General features: G+C 39.9%; 1 protein-coding gene and 19 non-coding genes across 20 annotated transcripts in view; 19 read left to right on the top strand and 1 right to left on the bottom strand.

Annotated features, from left to right (window-relative positions):
- The window catches only part of LOC141323491 (uncharacterized), a 307,348-nt gene that overhangs the window by 181,639 nt on the left and 103,503 nt on the right, over positions 1–22,206 (bottom strand). The gene's annotated exons all lie outside the window — the stretch shown is intronic.
- Positions 692–810, top strand: LOC141318480 (5S ribosomal RNA). The gene has a single exon (XR_012352795.1). It is a non-coding gene; the product is annotated as a 5S ribosomal RNA (ribosomal RNA).
- LOC141302428 (5S ribosomal RNA) lies at positions 895–1,013 on the top strand. Its single transcript, XR_012342421.1, has one exon. It is a non-coding gene; the product is annotated as a 5S ribosomal RNA (ribosomal RNA).
- LOC141302406 (5S ribosomal RNA) lies at positions 1,767–1,885 on the top strand. The gene has a single exon (XR_012342399.1). It is a non-coding gene; the product is annotated as a 5S ribosomal RNA (ribosomal RNA).
- LOC141302397 (5S ribosomal RNA) lies at positions 1,970–2,088 on the top strand. Its single transcript, XR_012342389.1, has one exon. It is a non-coding gene; the product is annotated as a 5S ribosomal RNA (ribosomal RNA).
- Positions 2,841–2,959, top strand: LOC141318479 (5S ribosomal RNA). The gene has a single exon (XR_012352794.1). It is a non-coding gene; the product is annotated as a 5S ribosomal RNA (ribosomal RNA).
- Positions 3,044–3,162, top strand: LOC141302390 (5S ribosomal RNA). Its single transcript, XR_012342384.1, has one exon. It is a non-coding gene; the product is annotated as a 5S ribosomal RNA (ribosomal RNA).
- LOC141302384 (5S ribosomal RNA) lies at positions 3,915–4,033 on the top strand. Its single transcript, XR_012342383.1, has one exon. It is a non-coding gene; the product is annotated as a 5S ribosomal RNA (ribosomal RNA).
- Positions 4,118–4,236, top strand: LOC141302378 (5S ribosomal RNA). The gene has a single exon (XR_012342382.1). It is a non-coding gene; the product is annotated as a 5S ribosomal RNA (ribosomal RNA).
- On the top strand, positions 4,990–5,108 carry LOC141302371 (5S ribosomal RNA). Its single transcript, XR_012342374.1, has one exon. It is a non-coding gene; the product is annotated as a 5S ribosomal RNA (ribosomal RNA).
- On the top strand, positions 5,861–5,979 carry LOC141302366 (5S ribosomal RNA). The gene has a single exon (XR_012342372.1). It is a non-coding gene; the product is annotated as a 5S ribosomal RNA (ribosomal RNA).
- On the top strand, positions 6,064–6,182 carry LOC141302361 (5S ribosomal RNA). The gene has a single exon (XR_012342371.1). It is a non-coding gene; the product is annotated as a 5S ribosomal RNA (ribosomal RNA).
- On the top strand, positions 6,936–7,054 carry LOC141302353 (5S ribosomal RNA). The gene has a single exon (XR_012342370.1). It is a non-coding gene; the product is annotated as a 5S ribosomal RNA (ribosomal RNA).
- LOC141318706 (5S ribosomal RNA) lies at positions 7,808–7,926 on the top strand. The gene has a single exon (XR_012353006.1). It is a non-coding gene; the product is annotated as a 5S ribosomal RNA (ribosomal RNA).
- Positions 8,679–8,797, top strand: LOC141318478 (5S ribosomal RNA). The gene has a single exon (XR_012352793.1). It is a non-coding gene; the product is annotated as a 5S ribosomal RNA (ribosomal RNA).
- LOC141302345 (5S ribosomal RNA) lies at positions 8,882–9,000 on the top strand. Its single transcript, XR_012342369.1, has one exon. It is a non-coding gene; the product is annotated as a 5S ribosomal RNA (ribosomal RNA).
- LOC141302329 (5S ribosomal RNA) lies at positions 9,754–9,872 on the top strand. Its single transcript, XR_012342363.1, has one exon. It is a non-coding gene; the product is annotated as a 5S ribosomal RNA (ribosomal RNA).
- Positions 17,652–17,770, top strand: LOC141302317 (5S ribosomal RNA). The gene has a single exon (XR_012342362.1). It is a non-coding gene; the product is annotated as a 5S ribosomal RNA (ribosomal RNA).
- On the top strand, positions 17,855–17,973 carry LOC141302306 (5S ribosomal RNA). The gene has a single exon (XR_012342361.1). It is a non-coding gene; the product is annotated as a 5S ribosomal RNA (ribosomal RNA).
- Positions 18,058–18,176, top strand: LOC141318689 (5S ribosomal RNA). Its single transcript, XR_012352990.1, has one exon. It is a non-coding gene; the product is annotated as a 5S ribosomal RNA (ribosomal RNA).

Here is a 22,206-nt window from a genome sequence, read left to right as displayed (position 1 = left end):
CTATTTATTACAATCATTTAAATGTATTATAGAGTTTTAAGTGTTTTACATGTTTTTTAGGCCATTTTATTACTCTTAACATTTTAAGTGAGTGTGTGTCTTTAAAAATGGATGGTTGGCCTGCCATGTGACTAGACACATGACAGGAAGCAGGAAGTACAACTGTATAAGAGAGCAGCATGACAAACAAAGGACAGTCACCAAACTGTTGGATTGAGGAGTTGCTAATTTTAGAGCTCACCTTTCCATTCACCACCTGCAAACTTTGGATTACACTTTCTGTGGATTGTATATACACCGGTGGACACTCACATTGGACTTATCAACACACTGGGATTCTTGGACTGTTTTTAGGGTATGGACAAATGAACTGTATTCTTTTAACAGCGTTTACCTCGTTTTATCGTGTTGTTTTAAAGTCTTTTATGTGAACCTTGTAAATAAACCAAATCTATTTAAACCAATCTTCTTTTATGTCTCATTCTTTTAACCACTAGTCATCTCTCACAGTTAAATCTGACCCCATTTTAGTCTTGTAACTCGGCTGATAAGGCCGATTGTTACACTTGGATGGGAGACCGCCTGGGAATACCAGGTGCTGTAAGCTTTTGCCTTTTCTTCACTATTTATATAATATGCTGGCTTTTACGGAGGCTGATCTTTAAATAGCCCACTTTTTGGAGCAGCCCTCGCTTACGGCCATACCGCGCTGAGAGCGCCCGATCTCGTCTGATCTCGGAAGCTAAGCAGCGTCGGGCCTGCTTAGTACTTGGATGGGAGACCGCCTGGGAATACCAGGTGCTGAAAGCTTTTGCCTTTTCTTCACTATTTATATAATATGCTGGCTTTTACGGAGGCTGATCTTTAAATAGCCCACTTTTTGGAGCAGCCCTCGCTTACGGCCATACCGCGCTGAGAGCGCCCGATCTCGTCTGATCTCGGAAGCTAAGCAGCGTCGGGCCTGCTTAGTACTTGGATGGGAGACCGCCTGGGAATACCAGGTGCTGTAAGCTTTTGCCTTTTCTTCACTATTTATATAATATGCTGGCTTTTAGAAAGACGTGTTTTACCGCTCTATTTATTACAATCATTTAAATGTATTATAGAGTTTTAAGTGTTTTACATGTTTTTTAGGCCATTTTATTACTCTTAACATTTTAAGTGAGTGTGTGTCTTTAAAAAATGGATGGTTGGCCTGCCATGTGACTAGACACATGACAGGAAGCAGGAAGTACAACTGTATAAGAGAGCAGCATGACAAACAAAGGACAGTCACCAAACTGTTGGATTGAGGAGTTGCTAATTTTAGAGCTCACCTTTCCATTCACCACCTGCAAACTGTGGATTACACTTTCTGTGGATTGTATATACACCGGTGGACACTCACATTGGACTTATCAACACACTGGGATTCTTGGACTGTTTTTAGGGTATGGACAAATGAACTGTATTCTTTTAACAGCGTTTACCTCGTTTTATCGTGTTGTTTTAAAGTCTTTTATGTGAACCTTGTAAATAAACCAAATCTATTTAAACCAATCTTCTTTTATGTCTCATTCTTTTAACCACTAGTCATCTCTCACAGTTAAATCTGATCCCATTTTAGTCTTGTAACTCGGCTGATAAGGCCGATTGTTACACTTGGATGGGAGACCGCCTGGGAATACCAGGTGCTGTAAGCTTTTGCCTTTTCTTCACTATTTATATAATATGCTGGCTTTTACGGAGGCTGATCTTTAAATAGCCCACTTTTTGGAGCAGCCCTCGCTTACGGCCATACCGCGCTGAGAGCGCCCGATCTCGTCTGATCTCGGAAGCTAAGCAGCGTCGGGCCTGCTTAGTACTTGGATGGGAGACCGCCTGGGAATACCAGGTGCTGTAAGCTTTTGCCTTTTCTTCACTATTTATATAATATGCTGGCTTTTACGGAGGCTGATCTTTAAATAGCCCACTTTTTGGAGCAGCCCTCGCTTACGGCCATACCGCGCTGAGAGCGCCCGATCTCGTCTGATCTCGGAAGCTAAGCAGCGTCGGGCCTGCTTAGTACTTGGATGGGAGACCGCCTGGGAATACCAGGTGCTGTAAGCTTTTGCCTTTTCTTCACTATTTATATAATATGCTGGCTTTTAGAAAGACGTGTTTTACCGCTCTATTTATTACAATCATTTAAATGTATTATAGAGTTTTAAGTGTTTTACATGTTTTTTAGGCCATTTTATTACTCTTAACATTTTAAGTGAGTGTGTGTCTTTAAAAATGGATGGTTGGCCTGCCATGTGACTAGACACATGACAGGAAGCAGGAAGTACAACTGTATAAGAGAGCAGCATGACAAACAAAGGACAGTCACCAAACTGTTGGATTGAGGAGTTGCTAATTTTAGAGCTCACCTTTCCATTCACCACCTGCAAACTTTGGATTACACTTTCTGTGGATTGTATATACACCGGTGGACACTCACATTGGACTTATCAACACACTGGGATTCTTGGACTGTTTTTAGGGTATGGACAAATGAACTGTATTCTTTTAACAGCGTTTACCTCGTTTTATCGTGTTGTTTTAAAGTCTTTTATGTGAACCTTGTAAATAAACCAAATCTATTTAAACCAATCTTCTTTTATGTCTCATTCTTTTAACCACTAGTCATCTCTCACAGTTAAATCTGACCCCATTTTAGTCTTGTAACTCGGCTGATAAGGCCGATTGTTACACTTGGATGGGAGACCGCCTGGGAATACCAGGTGCTGTAAGCTTTTGCCTTTTCTTCACTATTTATATAATATGCTGGCTTTTACGGAGGCTGATCTTTAAATAGCCCACTTTTTGGAGCAGCCCTCGCTTACGGCCATACCGCGCTGAGAGCGCCCGATCTCGTCTGATCTCGGAAGCTAAGCAGCGTCGGGCCTGCTTAGTACTTGGATGGGAGACCGCCTGGGAATACCAGGTGCTGAAAGCTTTTGCCTTTTCTTCACTATTTATATAATATGCTGGCTTTTACGGAGGCTGATCTTTAAATAGCCCACTTTTTGGAGCAGCCCTCGCTTACGGCCATACCGCGCTGAGAGCGCCCGATCTCGTCTGATCTCGGAAGCTAAGCAGCGTCGGGCCTGCTTAGTACTTGGATGGGAGACCGCCTGGGAATACCAGGTGCTGTAAGCTTTTGCCTTTTCTTCACTATTTATATAATATGCTGGCTTTTAGAAAGACGTGTTTTACCGCTCTATTTATTACAATCATTTAAATGTATTATAGAGTTTTAAGTGTTTTACATGTTTTTTAGGCCATTTTATTACTCTTAACATTTTAAGTGAGTGTGTGTCTTTAAAAATGGATGGTTGGCCTGCCATGTGACTAGACACATGACAGGAAGCAGGAAGTACAACTGTATAAGAGAGCAGCATGACAAACAAAGGACAGTCACCAAACTGTTGGATTGAGGAGTTGCTAATTTTAGAGCTCACCTTTCCATTCACCACCTGCAAACTTTGGATTACACTTTCTGTGGATTGTATATACACCGGTGGACACTCACATTGGACTTATCAACACACTGGGATTCTTGGACTGTTTTTAGGGTATGGACAAATGAACTGTATTCTTTTAACAGCGTTTACCTCGTTTTATCGTGTTGTTTTAAAGTCTTTTATGTGAACCTTGTAAATAAACCAAATCTATTTAAACCAATCTTCTTTTATGTCTCATTCTTTTAACCACTAGTCATCTCTCACAGTTAAATCTGACCCCATTTTAGTCTTGTAACTCGGCTGATAAGGCCGATTGTTACACTTGGATGGGAGACCGCCTGGGAATACCAGGTGCTGTAAGCTTTTGCCTTTTCTTCACTATTTATATAATATGCTGGCTTTTACGGAGGCTGATCTTTAAATAGCCCACTTTTTGGAGCAGCCCTCGCTTACGGCCATACCGCGCTGAGAGCGCCCGATCTCGTCTGATCTCGGAAGCTAAGCAGCGTCGGGCCTGCTTAGTACTTGGATGGGAGACCGCCTGGGAATACCAGGTGCTGTAAGCTTTTGCCTTTTCTTCACTATTTATATAATATGCTGGCTTTTACGGAGGCTGATCTTTAAATAGCCCACTTTTTGGAGCAGCCCTCGCTTACGGCCATACCGCGCTGAGAGCGCCCGATCTCGTCTGATCTCGGAAGCTAAGCAGCGTCGGGCCTGCTTAGTACTTGGATGGGAGACCGCCTGGGAATACCAGGTGCTGTAAGCTTTTGCCTTTTCTTCACTATTTATATAATATGCTGGCTTTTAGAAAGACGTGTTTTACCGCTCTATTTATTACAATCATTTAAATGTATTATAGAGTTTTAAGTGTTTTACATGTTTTTTAGGCCATTTTATTACTCTTAACATTTTAAGTGAGTGTGTGTCTTTAAAAAATGGATGGTTGGCCTGCCATGTGACTAGACACATGACAGGAAGCAGGAAGTACAACTGTATAAGAGAGCAGCATGACAAACAAAGGACAGTCACCAAACTGTTGGATTGAGGAGTTGCTAATTTTAGAGCTCACCTTTCCATTCACCACCTGCAAACTGTGGATTACACTTTCTGTGGATTGTATATACACCGGTGGACACTCACATTGGACTTATCAACACACTGGGATTCTTGGACTGTTTTTAGGGTATGGACAAATGAACTGTATTCTTTTAACAGCGTTTACCTCGTTTTATCGTGTTGTTTTAAAGTCTTTTATGTGAACCTTGTAAATAAACCAAATCTATTTAAACCAATCTTCTTTTATGTCTCATTCTTTTAACCACTAGTCATCTCTCACAGTTAAATCTGATCCCATTTTAGTCTTGTAACTCGGCTGATAAGGCCGATTGTTACACTTGGATGGGAGACCGCCTGGGAATACCAGGTGCTGTAAGCTTTTGCCTTTTCTTCACTATTTATATAATATGCTGGCTTTTACGGAGGCTGATCTTTAAATAGCCCACTTTTTGGAGCAGCCCTCGCTTACGGCCATACCGCGCTGAGAGCGCCCGATCTCGTCTGATCTCGGAAGCTAAGCAGCGTCGGGCCTGCTTAGTACTTGGATGGGAGACCGCCTGGGAATACCAGGTGCTGTAAGCTTTTGCCTTTTCTTCACTATTTATATAATATGCTGGCTTTTAGAAAGACGTGTTTTACCGCTCTATTTATTACAATCATTTAAATGTATTATAGAGTTTTAAGTGTTTTACATGTTTTTTAGGCCATTTTATTACTCTTAACATTTTAAGTGAGTGTGTGTCTTTAAAAATGGATGGTTGGCCTGCCATGTGACTAGACACATGACAGGAAGCAGGAAGTACAACTGTATAAGAGAGCAGCATGACAAACAAAGGACAGTCACCAAACTGTTGGATTGAGGAGTTGCTAATTTTAGAGCTCACCTTTCCATTCACCACCTGCAAACTTTGGATTACACTTTCTGTGGATTGTATATACACCGGTGGACACTCACATTGGACTTATCAACACACTGGGATTCTTGGACTGTTTTTAGGGTATGGACAAATGAACTGTATTCTTTTAACAGCGTTTACCTCGTTTTATCGTGTTGTTTTAAAGTCTTTTATGTGAACCTTGTAAATAAACCAAATCTATTTAAACCAATCTTCTTTTATGTCTCATTCTTTTAACCACTAGTCATCTCTCACAGTTAAATCTGACCCCATTTTAGTCTTGTAACTCGGCTGATAAGGCCGATTGTTACACTTGGATGGGAGACCGCCTGGGAATACCAGGTGCTGTAAGCTTTTGCCTTTTCTTCACTATTTATATAATATGCTGGCTTTTACGGAGGCTGATCTTTAAATAGCCCACTTTTTGGAGCAGCCCTCGCTTACGGCCATACCGCGCTGAGAGCGCCCGATCTCGTCTGATCTCGGAAGCTAAGCAGCGTCGGGCCTGCTTAGTACTTGGATGGGAGACCGCCTGGGAATACCAGGTGCTGTAAGCTTTTGCCTTTTCTTCACTATTTATATAATATGCTGGCTTTTACGGAGGCTGATCTTTAAATAGCCCACTTTTTGGAGCAGCCCTCGCTTACGGCCATACCGCGCTGAGAGCGCCCGATCTCGTCTGATCTCGGAAGCTAAGCAGCGTCGGGCCTGCTTAGTACTTGGATGGGAGACCGCCTGGGAATACCAGGTGCTGTAAGCTTTTGCCTTTTCTTCACTATTTATATAATATGCTGGCTTTTAGAAAGACGTGTTTTACCGCTCTATTTATTACAATCATTTAAATGTATTATAGAGTTTTAAGTGTTTTACATGTTTTTTAGGCCATTTTATTACTCTTAACATTTTAAGTGAGTGTGTGTCTTTAAAAAATGGATGGTTGGCCTGCCATGTGACTAGACACATGACAGGAAGCAGGAAGTACAACTGTATAAGAGAGCAGCATGACAAACAAAGGACAGTCACCAAACTGTTGGATTGAGGAGTTGCTAATTTTAGAGCTCACCTTTCCATTCACCACCTGCAAACTGTGGATTACACTTTCTGTGGATTGTATATACACCGGTGGACACTCACATTGGACTTATCAACACACTGGGATTCTTGGACTGTTTTTAGGGTATGGACAAATGAACTGTATTCTTTTAACAGCGTTTACCTCGTTTTATCGTGTTGTTTTAAAGTCTTTTATGTGAACCTTGTAAATAAACCAAATCTATTTAAACCAATCTTCTTTTATGTCTCATTCTTTTAACCACTAGTCATCTCTCACAGTTAAATCTGATCCCATTTTAGTCTTGTAACTCGGCTGATAAGGCCGATTGTTACACTTGGATGGGAGACCGCCTGGGAATACCAGGTGCTGTAAGCTTTTGCCTTTTCTTCACTATTTATATAATATGCTGGCTTTTACGGAGGCTGATCTTTAAATAGCCCACTTTTTGGAGCAGCCCTCGCTTACGGCCATACCGCGCTGAGAGCGCCCGATCTCGTCTGATCTCGGAAGCTAAGCAGCGTCGGGCCTGCTTAGTACTTGGATGGGAGACCGCCTGGGAATACCAGGTGCTGTAAGCTTTTGCCTTTTCTTCACTATTTATATAATATGCTGGCTTTTAGAAAGACGTGTTTTACCGCTCTATTTATTACAATCATTTAAATGTATTATAGAGTTTTAAGTGTTTTACATGTTTTTTAGGCCATTTTATTACTCTTAACATTTTAAGTGAGTGTGTGTCTTTAAAAAATGGATGGTTGGCCTGCCATGTGACTAGACACATGACAGGAAGCAGGAAGTACAACTGTATAAGAGAGCAGCATGACAAACAAAGGACAGTCACCAAACTGTTGGATTGAGGAGTTGCTAATTTTAGAGCTCACCTTTCCATTCACCACCTGCAAACTGTGGATTACACTTTCTGTGGATTGTATATACACCGGTGGACACTCACATTGGACTTATCAACACACTGGGATTCTTGGACTGTTTTTAGGGTATGGACAAATGAACTGTATTCTTTTAACAGCGTTTACCTCGTTTTATCGTGTTGTTTTAAAGTCTTTTATGTGAACCTTGTAAATAAACCAAATCTATTTAAACCAATCTTCTTTTATGTCTCATTCTTTTAACCACTAGTCATCTCTCACAGTTAAATCTGATCCCATTTTAGTCTTGTAACTCGGCTGATAAGGCCGATTGTTACACTTGGATGGGAGACCGCCTGGGAATACCAGGTGCTGTAAGCTTTTGCCTTTTCTTCACTATTTATATAATATGCTGGCTTTTACGGAGGCTGATCTTTAAATAGCCCACTTTTTGGAGCAGCCCTCGCTTACGGCCATACCGCGCTGAGAGCGCCCGATCTCGTCTGATCTCGGAAGCTAAGCAGCGTCGGGCCTGCTTAGTACTTGGATGGGAGACCGCCTGGGAATACCAGTTGCTGTAAGCTTTTGCCTTTTCTTCACTATTTATATAATATGCTGGCTTTTAGAAAGACGTGTTTTACCGCTCTATTTATTACAATCATTTAAATGTATTATAGAGTTTTAAGTGTTTTACATGTTTTTTAGGCCATTTTATTACTCTTAACATTTTAAGTGAGTGTGTGTCTTTAAAAATGGATGGTTGGCCTGCCATGTGACTAGACACATGACAGGAAGCAGGAAGTACAACTGTATAAGAGAGCAGCATGACAAACAAAGGACAGTCACCAAACTGTTGGATTGAGGAGTTGCTAATTTTAGAGCTCACCTTTCCATTCACCACCTGCAAACTTTGGATTACACTTTCTGTGGATTGTATATACACCGGTGGACACTCACATTGGACTTATCAACACACTGGGATTCTTGGACTGTTTTTAGGGTATGGACAAATGAACTGTATTCTTTTAACAGCGTTTACCTCGTTTTATCGTGTTGTTTTAAAGTCTTTTATGTGAACCTTGTAAATAAACCAAATCTATTTAAACCAATCTTCTTTTATGTCTCATTCTTTTAACCACTAGTCATCTCTCACAGTTAAATCTGACCCCATTTTAGTCTTGTAACTCGGCTGATAAGGCCGATTGTTACACTTGGATGGGAGACCGCCTGGGAATACCAGGTGCTGTAAGCTTTTGCCTTTTCTTCACTATTTATATAATATGCTGGCTTTTACGGAGGCTGATCTTTAAATAGCCCACTTTTTGGAGCAGCCCTCGCTTACGGCCATACCGCGCTGAGAGCGCCCGATCTCGTCTGATCTCGGAAGCTAAGCAGCGTCGGGCCTGCTTAGTACTTGGATGGGAGACCGCCTGGGAATACCAGGTGCTGAAAGCTTTTGCCTTTTCTTCACTATTTATATAATATGCTGGCTTTTACGGAGGCTGATCTTTAAATAGCCCACTTTTTGGAGCAGCCCTCGCTTACGGCCATACCGCGCTGAGAGCGCCCGATCTCGTCTGATCTCGGAAGCTAAGCAGCGTCGGGCCTGCTTAGTACTTGGATGGGAGACCGCCTGGGAATACCAGGTGCTGTAAGCTTTTGCCTTTTCTTCACTATTTATATAATATGCTGGCTTTTAGAAAGACGTGTTTTACCGCTCTATTTATTACAATCATTTAAATGTATTATAGAGTTTTAAGTGTTTTACATGTTTTTTAGGCCATTTTATTACTCTTAACATTTTAAGTGAGTGTGTGTCTTTAAAAAATGGATGGTTGGCCTGCCATGTGACTAGACACATGACAGGAAGCAGGAAGTACAACTGTATAAGAGAGCAGCATGACAAACAAAGGACAGTCACCAAACTGTTGGATTGAGGAGTTGCTAATTTTAGAGCTCACCTTTCCATTCACCACCTGCAAACTGTGGATTACACTTTCTGTGGATTGTATATACACCGGTGGACACTCACATTGGACTTATCAACACACTGGGATTCTTGGACTGTTTTTAGGGTATGGACAAATGAACTGTATTCTTTTAACAGCGTTTACCTCGTTTTATCGTGTTGTTTTAAAGTCTTTTATGTGAACCTTGTAAATAAACCAAATCTATTTAAACCAATCTTCTTTTATGTCTCATTCTTTTAACCACTAGTCATCTCTCACAGTTAAATCTGATCCCATTTTAGTCTTGTAACTCGGCTGATAAGGCCGATTGTTACACTTGGATGGGAGACCGCCTGGGAATACCAGGTGCTGTAAGCTTTTGCCTTTTCTTCACTATTTATATAATATGCTGGCTTTTACGGAGGCTGATCTTTAAATAGCCCACTTTTTGGAGCAGCCCTCGCTTACGGCCATACCGCGCTGAGAGCGCCCGATCTCGTCTGATCTCGGAAGCTAAGCAGCGTCGGGCCTGCTTAGTACTTGGATGGGAGACCGCCTGGGAATACCAGGTGCTGTAAGCTTTTGCCTTTTCTTCACTATTTATATAATATGCTGGCTTTTAGAAAGACGTGTTTTACCGCTCTATTTATTACAATCATTTAAATGTATTATAGAGTTTTAAGTGTTTTACATGTTTTTTAGGCCATTTTATTACTCTTAACATTTTAAGTGAGTGTGTGTCTTTAAAAATGGATGGTTGGCCTGCCATGTGACTAGACACATGACAGGAAGCAGGAAGTACAACTGTATAAGAGAGCAGCATGACAAACAAAGGACAGTCACCAAACTGTTGGATTGAGGAGTTGCTAATTTTAGAGCTCACCTTTCCATTCACCACCTGCAAACTTTGGATTACACTTTCTGTGGATTGTATATACACCGGTGGACACTCACATTGGACTTATCAACACACTGGGATTCTTGGACTGTTTTTAGGGTATGGACAAATGAACTGTATTCTTTTAACAGCGTTTACCTCGTTTTATCGTGTTGTTTTAAAGTCTTTTATGTGAACCTTGTAAATAAACCAAATCTATTTAAACCAATCTTCTTTTATGTCTCATTCTTTTAACCACTAGTCATCTCTCACAGTTAAATCTGACCCCATTTTAGTCTTGTAACTCGGCTGATAAGGCCGATTGTTACACTTGGATGGGAGACCGCCTGGGAATACCAGGTGCTGTAAGCTTTTGCCTTTTCTTCACTATTTATATAATATGCTGGCTTTTACGGAGGCTGATCTTTAAATAGCCCACTTTTTGGAGCAGCCCTCGCTTACGGCCATACCCCCACCTGAGGCGCTAGAGAGCAACAGGAAGTGGTTGGCAGCAGTTGGGAGAGGAAGGCTCTCCTCCATTTTGTGTTTAATTTTTGTTTGTTTTGTGAGTTGTAATACGTTAAGTTAGTTTTTTGTGTTTTTTGTCAACTTTTAAACCACCTAACAGCAGCATTCTTGCTGTCTGGAGGGTGGTTAGTTCCTTTTTTTTTTTTTTTTTTTTTTTTTTTTTTAATGGATGGTTTAATTTCTATGAATATGGATTTGGCACGAGAGAAAAGGCAGCAAACAGAAAATGGACTGGATAAAAGACTACGAGAAAAGGATTACCCTAAAAAGGAGCAGAAACGGATTTACGCTAAAGAAGCAACCGTAGTGATTGATCTGACTGAAGTGCAGGATGGGAAAGCAGAGGACATTATTCAAGCACTGACAGACAAGATGGACGTGACGACTATACTTGCGGTAAGACCAAAAATGATGAGAGAATATGAAATAACATTGGAGAAAGAAGAAGATATTGAGAAACTAGCAGATGGATTGATGATAAAAGGAAAGACATGTGAAATTAAAAAGTTGAATAATAAAGAATTTGTTGTCTCTTTCATGCATCTGCCCGCTTACCTGGAGGACGACGTGGTTCTACAAAAGCTGGAGGGATGGGGGGTAACTCCCATCTCCCAGATCAAACGGAGATTTTATCCGGGCACCCGCATCGAGGATGGAACGAGATTTGTGAGAGTGCGATTCCCAAAAGAGGTGGCTTCTCTGCCCTATAGCACGAGAATGGAGACAGAAGAGGGGCCTCAGTATTTCAGGGTGATACACAGCCAGCAGGTGAGAACCTGTAGGCTGTGTATGAGCCCTGAACACCTGATGAAGGACTGCCCAGACTTCAAATGTTTCAAGTGCGAGGAGAGGGGCCACTTCGCACGGGACTGTAATGCAGTGAGGTGCCCGGACTGCAGGCTCGTACTAAATAAGTGCGAGTGCTGGTTCGGAGACCAGCAGGAGGATGACCAGGAGAGCGGGCAGATGCATGAGGGAGACAATGAAGAGGAGCCACGCGAGGACACGGGAGGAACACAAAGAGAGGGTATTGCAGGCACGGACATTGACGATGAAAGCGAAAGGACTGGAGTAATGCAGGACAACGACGAAACAGAGACACTGATGGAGACGACGGAGGATTTGCAAACAGAATTGGAAGAGTCAGAGGAGCAGGTCAACGAGGAAGGGAGAGTGGACAGAGACAGCGAAAACATTGATGATGGTGGCACCATGGGAATATCAAATAAAAGAAGAAGAAGAACTAAGGTAACACCAAATCTAGAGAAAGCCAAGAGGAAAGTTTTAAAACAAACATGTGAGGAGAAACAGGACAGTGGAGATACTGGAAAGGAAGGGGAGGCCATTGAAGTGGTTCCCCTCTTCCTCGATTGAAGAAACATTTTTGAGACTTGGGTTTTGATACCAAAAGAATAGACTTTATTGCCGAAACAATCAAGCCGAGCCCCTAAAGGAAAGCATCCACAGAGAACAGGCTCTGCAGTCTGGTCCTAGAGAGAACTAACTTAGCTTTGTCGAGGCAGGGTTTTATACCTGCCTTTCTCACGCACACATGTCAAACTAAATTCTTGAGGGTCCTTAGATTTACCATTATTATTATAAACAGATGTTCTTCTCCACCATGGACTAGCTAGAGGCCCCTAACATAACAAGTTCTTCCTTACCCTGGCCTCTCTAGTGGACATGGCCTGGCTAGTGGGCCTCACCATATATTTTGTCTAATGTCAAAACAAATCATATAGCGTCATCATATGAGGTCCACCATATGTGACTTTTGCAATGTTTGCACATTCCATTCTCCTGCAGGCCCTTACACACCCAGAAAGACACTTGATTATAATAGTGAAATAATTTGATGCATATATGGCTGTAATCACATTGATTATACTCGATTCTGATTAATAAAAATCTTCTTCACCATGAGCTGACAAAATGGGGACTTTATGGCTTTTAGTTTATTTTATGGTGTTGAAAATTGTGACTTTTAATGCTAGAGGACTAATGAATGGTTTTAAATTTGAAAAGATGAAGGAACTGTGTAAAAATGAGGATGTGATTTTATTGCAAGAGACAAACTGGAAAGAGAATCGTATGGAGGATTTTAAAAAAAGATGGGAAGGGGAATTACTCTTTAATAACGGAGAAGGAAAAATTGGAGGAGGAATGGCGATTTTAATAAGAAAAGACAGAGGTATCAAGACAAAGCATTTGTATAGTGATAAAAAAGGAAAATGTATGGTTGTAGAAATGGTGATGGAGGAAGAAAATTTTATTTTAGGGAACGTGCATGCTCCGAATGAAGAAAAAGAAAAGAAAATGTATTTTAATGTTTTAGCCGATGTAATTGAAAAATGGGGGAAGGTGGTGATTGCAGGGGATTTTAACACAGTTTTTAGCAAAATGGATATGGCAAACGGGATGGTTTTTAAAACGGATGGGGGCAGAAAAGAACTAAAGTCGTTGATGGAAGAGAAAAATATGATTGATGTGTGGAGGGAAAGAAACGAGAAAAAGAAGGAATTTTCAAGAAGACAGTTGGTGGGGAATTTTATGTGCCAAACCAGAATAGATTATTTCTTAAGTACTAGAAATCTGGAATGTTTTATTGACAGAATAGTTTATAAAGACACAACCTTAAGCGATCACAAAATGGTTTTAATGGTGATGGATTTTAAAAGAGAAACGAAGGGACCTGGAGTGTGGATCTTAAACACTGATGTTTTAAAAAATGAAAGTTTTAAAAAAGAGATTGAAAATATATTAGATGAGAGGAAAAAAGATCTGATGTATATGGAAGACAAAAGGCAATGGTGGGAAAACGTAAAGTATCAGATAAAGAAATATTCAATAAACTACTGTAATTTGTTACAAAAGGTTAAAAGAACTAAGGAGAAAGAAGTAAGGAGAACATTAAAAGAGGAGTTAAATAAAAATGAAGTAAATGTACAAAAAGTAATTCAATTTGAAAATACATTGGGAAAAATAGAAGAGGAGAAATGCAAAGGGGCGATGTTAAGAAGCAAAGCAAAATACATGGTGGAAGGAGAAAAATGTAACAGATTCTTTTTTAATCTTGAGAAAAGCAGGGGGAAAGCGGAAATAATTAAATAACTTAAAAGTAAGGATGGGAAAGTGGTGTCAGATACAGAGAGGATTTTAAAAGAAGTGAAAACATATTATGAGGAATTGTTTAAGTCAGAGGGAGGAGATGAGGAAAAACGGAAGATTTTATTACAACAAATAGCAAGGAAAGTTGGTGAGGAGGATAAAAAGGATTGTGAAAGCGAAATAACAACAGAAGAAATTAAACAAGCCATAAATCAATTAAGAGTGAAGAAAAGCCCTGGAATAGATGGTATTGGAAGCGAGTTTTACAAAGTTTTTAAAGAAAAGGTAGTTGGGATTTTAAATGAAATTTATGAAGAAGTGTTCAAAAAAGAAAGAGTAAACCCAAAAATGGGGCTAGGATTAATGAAAATAATATACAAGAAAAAGGGAGACAAAAATGAACTGAAGAATTTTAGACCCATTACAATGTTAAACACTGATTTAAAAATTTTAGCAAAGGTCTTAGCGAATAGGTTAAAAAAAGTCATGCCAAATATAATAGAAACCAACCAAGCATATGGAGTAAAGGGGAGGGATATAGCAGACATTACAAGCAGCATAAGAGATATAGTGGGTTATATAAAAGAAAAAGAAAGGAGCGCATACATTATAAGTATGGACTTTGAAAAGGCGTTCGACAGAGTCGAACATGGGTTTTTATTTGCGATTTTAAAAGAATTTGGTTTTGGAGATAATTTTATAAAATGGATCTCAATTTTATACAGGGATATTTTAACAAAAGTAAAATGCAATGGATTTTTAACTCAACCTTTTAAAGTTTCAAGATCTATAAGACAAGGGTGTCCATTGTCAGCACAGTTGTACTCTTTGGTGGCAGAACCTTTAGGGCTTTTAATAAACAGAGAAAAAAGAATAAATGGAATAAAAATGGAAGAGGGAAAAGAGTTAACAAAAATATTTCAATACGCTGATGACACGACAGTTGTGGTTGAAAATATAGAAAGTGTTAAAAGAGTGATAGAGAAAACAACATTTTATTGTGAGGGTTCAGGTGCAAAAATAAATGAAGAAAAAACTGTATATATGAAGTTTGGAAGGGCCGAGATTTTAACGGGGCTTTTTAGGTTTAAGGAGGTTCAAGAAATGAAGATTTTAGGGGCAATATTAGCAAGGAATGAAAAGGAGGCAATTGACAATATGTGGGAAGAGACGGTAGGAGGGATGGAAAGAAGACTTATTTTTTGGAGAAACAGATCTTTAAGTTTGAAAGGGAAAATTTTAATTGTAAATATGTTAATGTTATCCAAAATGTGGTACAATTTACATGTCATGCCATTGCCAGATTGGGTTTTGAAGAGAATAAAGAAAAGTGTTTTAGAATTTCTATGGGACAAAAAGCCTCCAAGAATTGCATATCTTACATTGATAGGGAAACCAGAAGAGGGAGGAATGGGGTTGGTCGACGTAGAGCAAAAAATGAAAAGCATGAGGGTAAAAGTGGTAAGGAAATATTTGGATGACACGAACAATGCAGAGTGGAAGAAAATAATGAGCTTCTATTTAAACAAATGTGGGAATTTTAATTTAGGGGAAGACATTTTATGGATGAAGCTGAAGAATTGGATGATGGAGGGGATCCCACAGTTTTATAAAGAGGTTTTAAATGCTTGGAGGCTTTTTTTAACAGAGGTGGATTTTAATCCAGAGGGGAGGGAAAGGATTTTAAATCAACCTCTGTTTTTAAATGGAAAAGTAAAGATACAAGAGCATGACCTCTATTTTAAGAAATGGTTGCAAGTGGGGATTGTGAAGGTAAGGGATGTTTTATGGGAATATAAAGAGGGATTTTTACCACTTCAAGTGATTATAGATGCGATGGAGGAGGGGAAGGAGGATTTTAATGTAATGTTTTTAAAAAGACAATACGAAGAGGTAAAAAAAGCAATCCCTGGAGAATGGCTGGATGATCTTAACAAGAGGGAAGAAAAGGAGAACAAAATGAATGTGTTTTTAAAATGTAAAGACAAGTTGGTGAATTTTAATTTGGGTACTGTTAAAATGTTTTATGGTTTTTTTATGAAAAGAATTTTTAAAAAACCTGTTGCCAATCAATTCTGGATAAGGCATTTTAACGAAATTGAAGAAAAAGATATCTGGAAGCATATGGCATGGAAATGGTTGGATGTAGATCTAGAATGTTTTGATTATTTTATTAGACAAAATGTGATTTTTACGGAAATGAGATTGTGTGCTATGCAGAAAGAAACAAATGCTCAATGCAAAGTTTGTAAAACAGAAGATGAGGGAATTTTACATTTGTTTTTATTCTGTAAGGAGTTGATCCCATTTTTTAACGAATTTAAGAAACTAATCAAAGATTTAAGAGGTAACGAAGAGGATTTTAATTGGAGTAGAATGTTTATGTTGGGAATAGCAGAGAATAAACCAAACAAGAAACTCATTAATTTGTTTTTAATTGTGGCAAAAAAAGCTATATGGAAAAGAAGGAATATAGCGAAAAACAGAGATTTTGTTTTAAACCTTTGGTTTCTTTTTAAATGGATGGCAGAAGATCATGTCAAAATGCTGTACAGTTATTTTAAATCAGAAAATATTATGGGAGATTTTTATGAAATTTTCACAAAAGATGTCATATGTATTTTAAAAAATATGCACTTTTACATGCCAGGGGAAGATGAACTTTTGTTGGTTTAGCTTTTAGGCTTTTATTTGTTGTTATGATTGGGTTAAAAAGATGCTTGTGTCATGTAATATTTACGAATGTTTCCCCAGCAACAATGCTAAATACTCGGAAATTGGTGATAACGGTTTTGTTGTGTATTGGGTTCTTCTTCAGTAGTAATGAAAATGTATTATTGATTTGTGTATTCAATGTGTATTCAAATATATAATGATTTTTGTACAATAAAAAAAAAAAAAAAAAAAAAAAAAGAGCGCCCGATCTCGTCTGATCTCGGAAGCAAAGCAGCGTCGGGCCTGGTTAGTACTTAGATGGAAAAAAAAAAAAAAAAAAAAGAGCGCCCGATCTCGTCTGATCTCGGAAGCTAAGCAGCGTCGGGCCTGCTTAGTACTTGGATGGGAGACCGCCTGGGAATACCAGGTGCTGTAAGCTTTTGCCTTTTCTTCACTATTTATATAATATGCTGGCTTTTAGAAAGACGTGTTTTACCGCTCTATTTATTACAATCATTTAAATGTATTATAGAGTTTTAAGTGTTTTACATGTTTTTTAGGCCATTTTATTACTCTTAACATTTTAAGTGAGTGTGTGTCTTTAAAAAATGGATGGTTGGCCTGCCATGTGACTAGACACATGACAGGAAGCAGGAAGTACAACTGTATAAGAGAGCAGCATGACAAACAAAGGACAGTCACCAAACTGTTGGATTGAGGAGTTGCTAATTTTAGAGCTCACCTTTCCATTCACCACCTGCAAACTTTGGATTACACTTTCTGTGGATTGTATATACACCGGTGGACACTCACATTGGACTTATCAACACACTGGGATTCTTGGACTGTTTTTAGGGTATGGACAAATGAACTGTATGCTTTTAACAGCGTTTACCTCGTTTTATCGTGTTGTTTTAAAGTCTTTTATGTGAACCTTGTAAATAAACCAAATCTATTTAAACCAATCTTCTTTTATGTCTCATTCTTTTAACCACTAGTCATCTCTCACAGTTAAATCTGACCCCATTTTAGTCTTGTAACTCGGCTGATAAGGCCGATTGTTACACTTGGATGGGAGACCGCCTGGGAATACCAGGTGCTGTAAGCTTTTGCCTTTTCTTCACTATTTATATAATATGCTGGCTTTTACGGAGGCTGATCTTTAAATAGCCCACTTTTTAGAGCAGCCCTCGCTTACGGCCATACCGCGCTGAGAGCGCCCGATCTCGTCTGATCTCGGAAGCTAAGCAGCGTCGGGCCTGCTTAGTACTTGGATGGGAGACCGCCTGGGAATACCAGGTGCTGTAAGCTTTTGCCTTTTCTTCACTATTTATATAATATGCTGGCTTTTACGGAGGCTGATCTTTAAATAGCCCACTTTTTGGAGCAGCCCTCGCTTACGGCCATACCGCGCTGAGAGCGCCCGATCTCGTCTGATCTCGGAAGCTAAGCAGCGTCGGGCCTGCTTAGTACTTGGATGGGAGACCGCCTGGGAATACCAGGTGCTGTAAGCTTTTGCCTTTTCTTCACTATTTATATAGTATGCTGGCTTTTACGGAGGCTGATCTTTAAATAGCCCACTTTTTGGAGCAGCCCTCGCTTACGGCCATACCGCGCTGAGAGCGCCCAATCTCGTCTGATCTCGGAAGCTAAGCAGCGTCGGGCCTGCTTAGTACTTGGATGGGAGACCGCCTGGGAATACCAGGTGCTGTAAGCTTTTGCCTTTTCTTCACTATTTATATAATATGCTGGCTTTTAGAAAGACGTGTTTTACCGCTCTATTTATTACAATCATTTAAATGTATTATAGAGTTTTAAGTGTTTTACATGTTTTTTAGGCCATTTTATTACTCTTAACATTTTAAGTGAGTGTGTGTCTTTAAAAAATGGATGGTTGGCCTGCCATGTGACTAGACACATGACAGGAAGCAGGAAGTACAACTGTATAAGAGAGCAGCATGACAAACAAAGGACAGTCACCAAACTGTTGGATTGAGGAGTTGCTAATTTTAGAGCTCACCTTTCCATTCACCACCTGCAAACTTTGGATTACACTTTCTGTGGATTGTATATACACCGGTGGACACTCACATTGGACTTATCAACACACTGGGATTCTTGGACTGTTTTTAGGGTATGGACAAATGAACTGTATTCTTTTAACAGCGTTTACCTCGTTTTATCGTGTTGTTTTAAAGTCTTTCATGTGAACCTTGTAAATAAACCAAATCTATTTAAACCAATCTTCTTTTATGTCTCATTCTTTTAACCGCATATAAAAGAAAACATGAAAACATGATACTGTTGCTTCTAATAGCAATACGAATTTGCTGATCGTTTCTTAAAGATTGTCTCTGCAGTGTGCTCTTCAATTGAGAGACGGGGTGTGTTTAGGAATGTCAGAGGAGGGAGGCGAGATGTCCAAAAAGGTCACGAGAGTCACGCTGGACGGATCCTGTGACCTACAGGCTCATGTAAATCTGCCTTTTCTGTTTATATGATTGAAATTTATGTCAGGAAAAAACTGGACATCTGTTTTTTTGGGTGCTCCCAGACAAAGAGCGGTTTCTGCTCACTGGGCGCGTTATCACTGTTTTAGTGTCCTGTGAATTACCGTCTTCCTGTGCTCCTGACGTGAATTAATGTTAACCGGGCAGGCCGGGTCAAAATTAGGGAAGGCTAGTAGACTATTCGGCGTCTGGTGATCATCATGTGATGGTCATGGATAAATTTTATGGCTGGAAAGAGGGTCCTTTTGTTTCTTTGGAATGTGGCATTTTCTGTTTGATGCTTTGTTCGACCAAGATCCTACAATCAGTACAATTCAAATTAAAATAAATTATGGGTTTTGAAAAGACTGTGATTGATCTAGTGTTGTGAACACCTGTTGCTTATTTTGCTCAAGATCATTTTCTATTTAAGTCCCTTTGCCATACAGCCATGATTTCATGAGAGTTGACTTGAAAAAAAAAAAGACAAGAAAGCCACAATTTACAAAACAAGAGCTTATAGTTCTTTTGGATGAGGTGGGAAATAATAAAATCATGCTATTCTCAAAACTAAAAAACACTATTACAAATTCAGACAAAAAGAAAATTTGGGCTGAAATCACACAAAAAATAAATGCTTCTGGCAATGGGTATGAGAGAAGCCCAGAGGAAGTAAGGAACAAGTGGAGGGATTTCACAAGTGTTACCAAACGGAGGGCTGCAGCACGTAGAAGGGAAGAAAAGAAGACTGGGGGGTGGGGGGGGTATCAATTCAGTTCCTCCTCTGAATGCAGAGGAAGAGAAAGTTTTGGCCATCCTGGGGCCTGAAGCATTGGAAGGGATCCCTGGAGGCATTGATGCATGTGCATCAACTAGGACTCAAACATCAGGCCTCCTCCAGTCTGGCCCTTCAGCATCTGGCCTCCTCCAGTCTGGCCCTTCAGCATCAGGCCTCCTCCAGTCTAGCCCTTAAGTATCAGCAGTGGGTCCTGGGCTATTACTCCCTTCCCCTGACTCAACTCAGTCTGAGGCCTTCTCATGTGCTGAGCAACGTCCTCCTGATATTCCAGAACACCAGTCATTAATCTCCCGACAAAGGAGAAACAGGGGACGTTGTGGCTGCAGTGCAAAGCTGCTTCAGTCTGAAAAAAAAAAAACTGAACTCCAGGAAATTAAGAAAGAATTGACTGCCCTGAGGGAGCGGCAAGACAGACATCATCAGGAGGTAATGGCCTACAGGAGGGCTAAATTAGAGTTATTACAACAACAGGCCCTCCTTAACCATGTTTTACCAACTGATAGTAAGTGCAAATGGCATTGTTCATGCATTACTCAGTATGTAAAGTCAAATCATGTGTGACTGACAGCTTTGTAACTTTTTGAAACTGTATTTTCTTTTCACAGACCCACAGATGTAACAATCTTCATCTTCATCTTCTTTTTATTTATATGTATGTATGTATGTATTTTTATTTTTTGGCTACATTGTTGGCCACCATGCCTCCCAAAATCCAACCCCTCGTCCTAGTCGTGGGAGGTGGAAACAGACTGGGTCTGGCAAATGGGGCTCTGGTGAAGCTATGTGTGTTTTCAGTGACAAAGCAGTTCAAAGCCTTCATCAGCTGATTTGAAACACAAAATAAAATATACTATTTTATGTCCAAACATACTCTTTTGTAATATGTAAGTGCTTTTTTTTGTATATGACCTGTAAGTGCTTTGCTAGTACATTTGGCATTCATACAGTAGTTTAACATGTGGAAAAGTAAATTGACTCATCAAAGTAGTATACTAATGCCAGTTCAAAATATGGGCAATTGATGTGTGACGCTAAAGCATTTACCATGTCTTGTCATCCCTTATTAAATACCTGAATAATGTGACTAAGCCCAATTATGAAGCATATGTATGAAATGGAATTTTTAATTTAAAGTGGTAAGCCACCATCAGATACACTAAAACCATACATAAAGTTGTCTATGTAAGGATTTCTTAATTCACAACATTATATCAATGACAATATAAGCCAAATATAGCACAAAACACTGTTTTAAGTACTCAGATCATTTTTAAGAATGGCATGACAACTATGGAACCAACAGTATGACAACAGCCTTGTTTAAAACAAAAAAGTAATTAATGCATTAATAGGATAATGCTGTACCAAATTACTATAACATATCTTGATTGTTAGCTAAGGTGTTTCTATAATCTCTCTGATATGGTGCAGCAGGTGTACTAAGAACTTTCCTAATAAAAACGGCATGCATATGTGTTTCAAGTGCTCAACAATGGCAGCTTTACAAAGAATTCTACAGCTTGAGCATAGAAGGCGGCACAGAAGTCAGACAGTTTACATAAATGCCTATATAAGGACACATTTCACCCCCCTTGACACACTAACTGATGATGCCATCTTGAGAAAATTCCGGCTTCCAAGGAACAAGATCCTTGAACTACTAGAGATGGTGAAAGCACACCTTCAGAGGGCCACCAGAAGAAACTTTGCCTTAAGTCCAGCAGTGCAGTTGTTAGCTGCACTGCGTTTTTATGCTGTTGGGAGTTTCATGGAGGTGTTGGGTGATGGCCTAGGTCTCAGCAAGTCTTCGGTCAGCAAAACTGTGACAGCAGTAACACCTTTGCTGTTACAGCTTTTAAAGGACATTCTGATTTTATCCAAAACACCAGAAGAAATCCAGCAGGCCAATCGACAGTTTTATAGCAATGCCAGCATCCCCGGAGTAATTGGAATTATCGATGGCACCCTTATTCCAGTAGCTAGCCCTGTTGTAAATGAGCCATTATACATTTGCAGGAAGGGCTATCCAGCTATTAATGTCCAAATAGTGTGTAATCACCAGGGGATGTTTACAGACATTGTTGCAAGATGGCCTGGGAGCACACATGACTCTTTTGTATGGGCCAATTCTGCAATTTGCCAGGTGGCTGAAGACGGTGGCTTTGGGGATAGCTGGCTGCTGGGAGACAGTGGCTATCCACTTCGCCCATACCTCATAACACCTGTGCAGCAACCAGCCACCATTGCAGAGGAGAGGTTTAATCAGGCCCATGGAAGGACACGCTCTACAGTGAAGAGGGCTATAGGACTGCTGTATCAGCAAGTCCAGTGGTGGCCTGAAGCTGAACCCCACCAAATGCTGCTCTGTAATTGTGGTTAGTGCAATTCTCTACAACATTGCAGTCAAGGAAAATGTCCAACTTCTTGATGAGGAAGACAGGGGTCTTGCTGGTGCTGAG

This window comes from Garra rufa, chromosome 1 (assembly GCF_049309525.1).
Source record: "Garra rufa chromosome 1, GarRuf1.0, whole genome shotgun sequence".
NCBI lineage: Eukaryota > Metazoa > Chordata > Actinopteri > Cypriniformes > Cyprinidae > Garra > Garra rufa.
The sequence above is the reverse complement of the archived record's forward strand: the minus strand, read 5'-3'. Positions and strand labels throughout refer to the sequence as shown.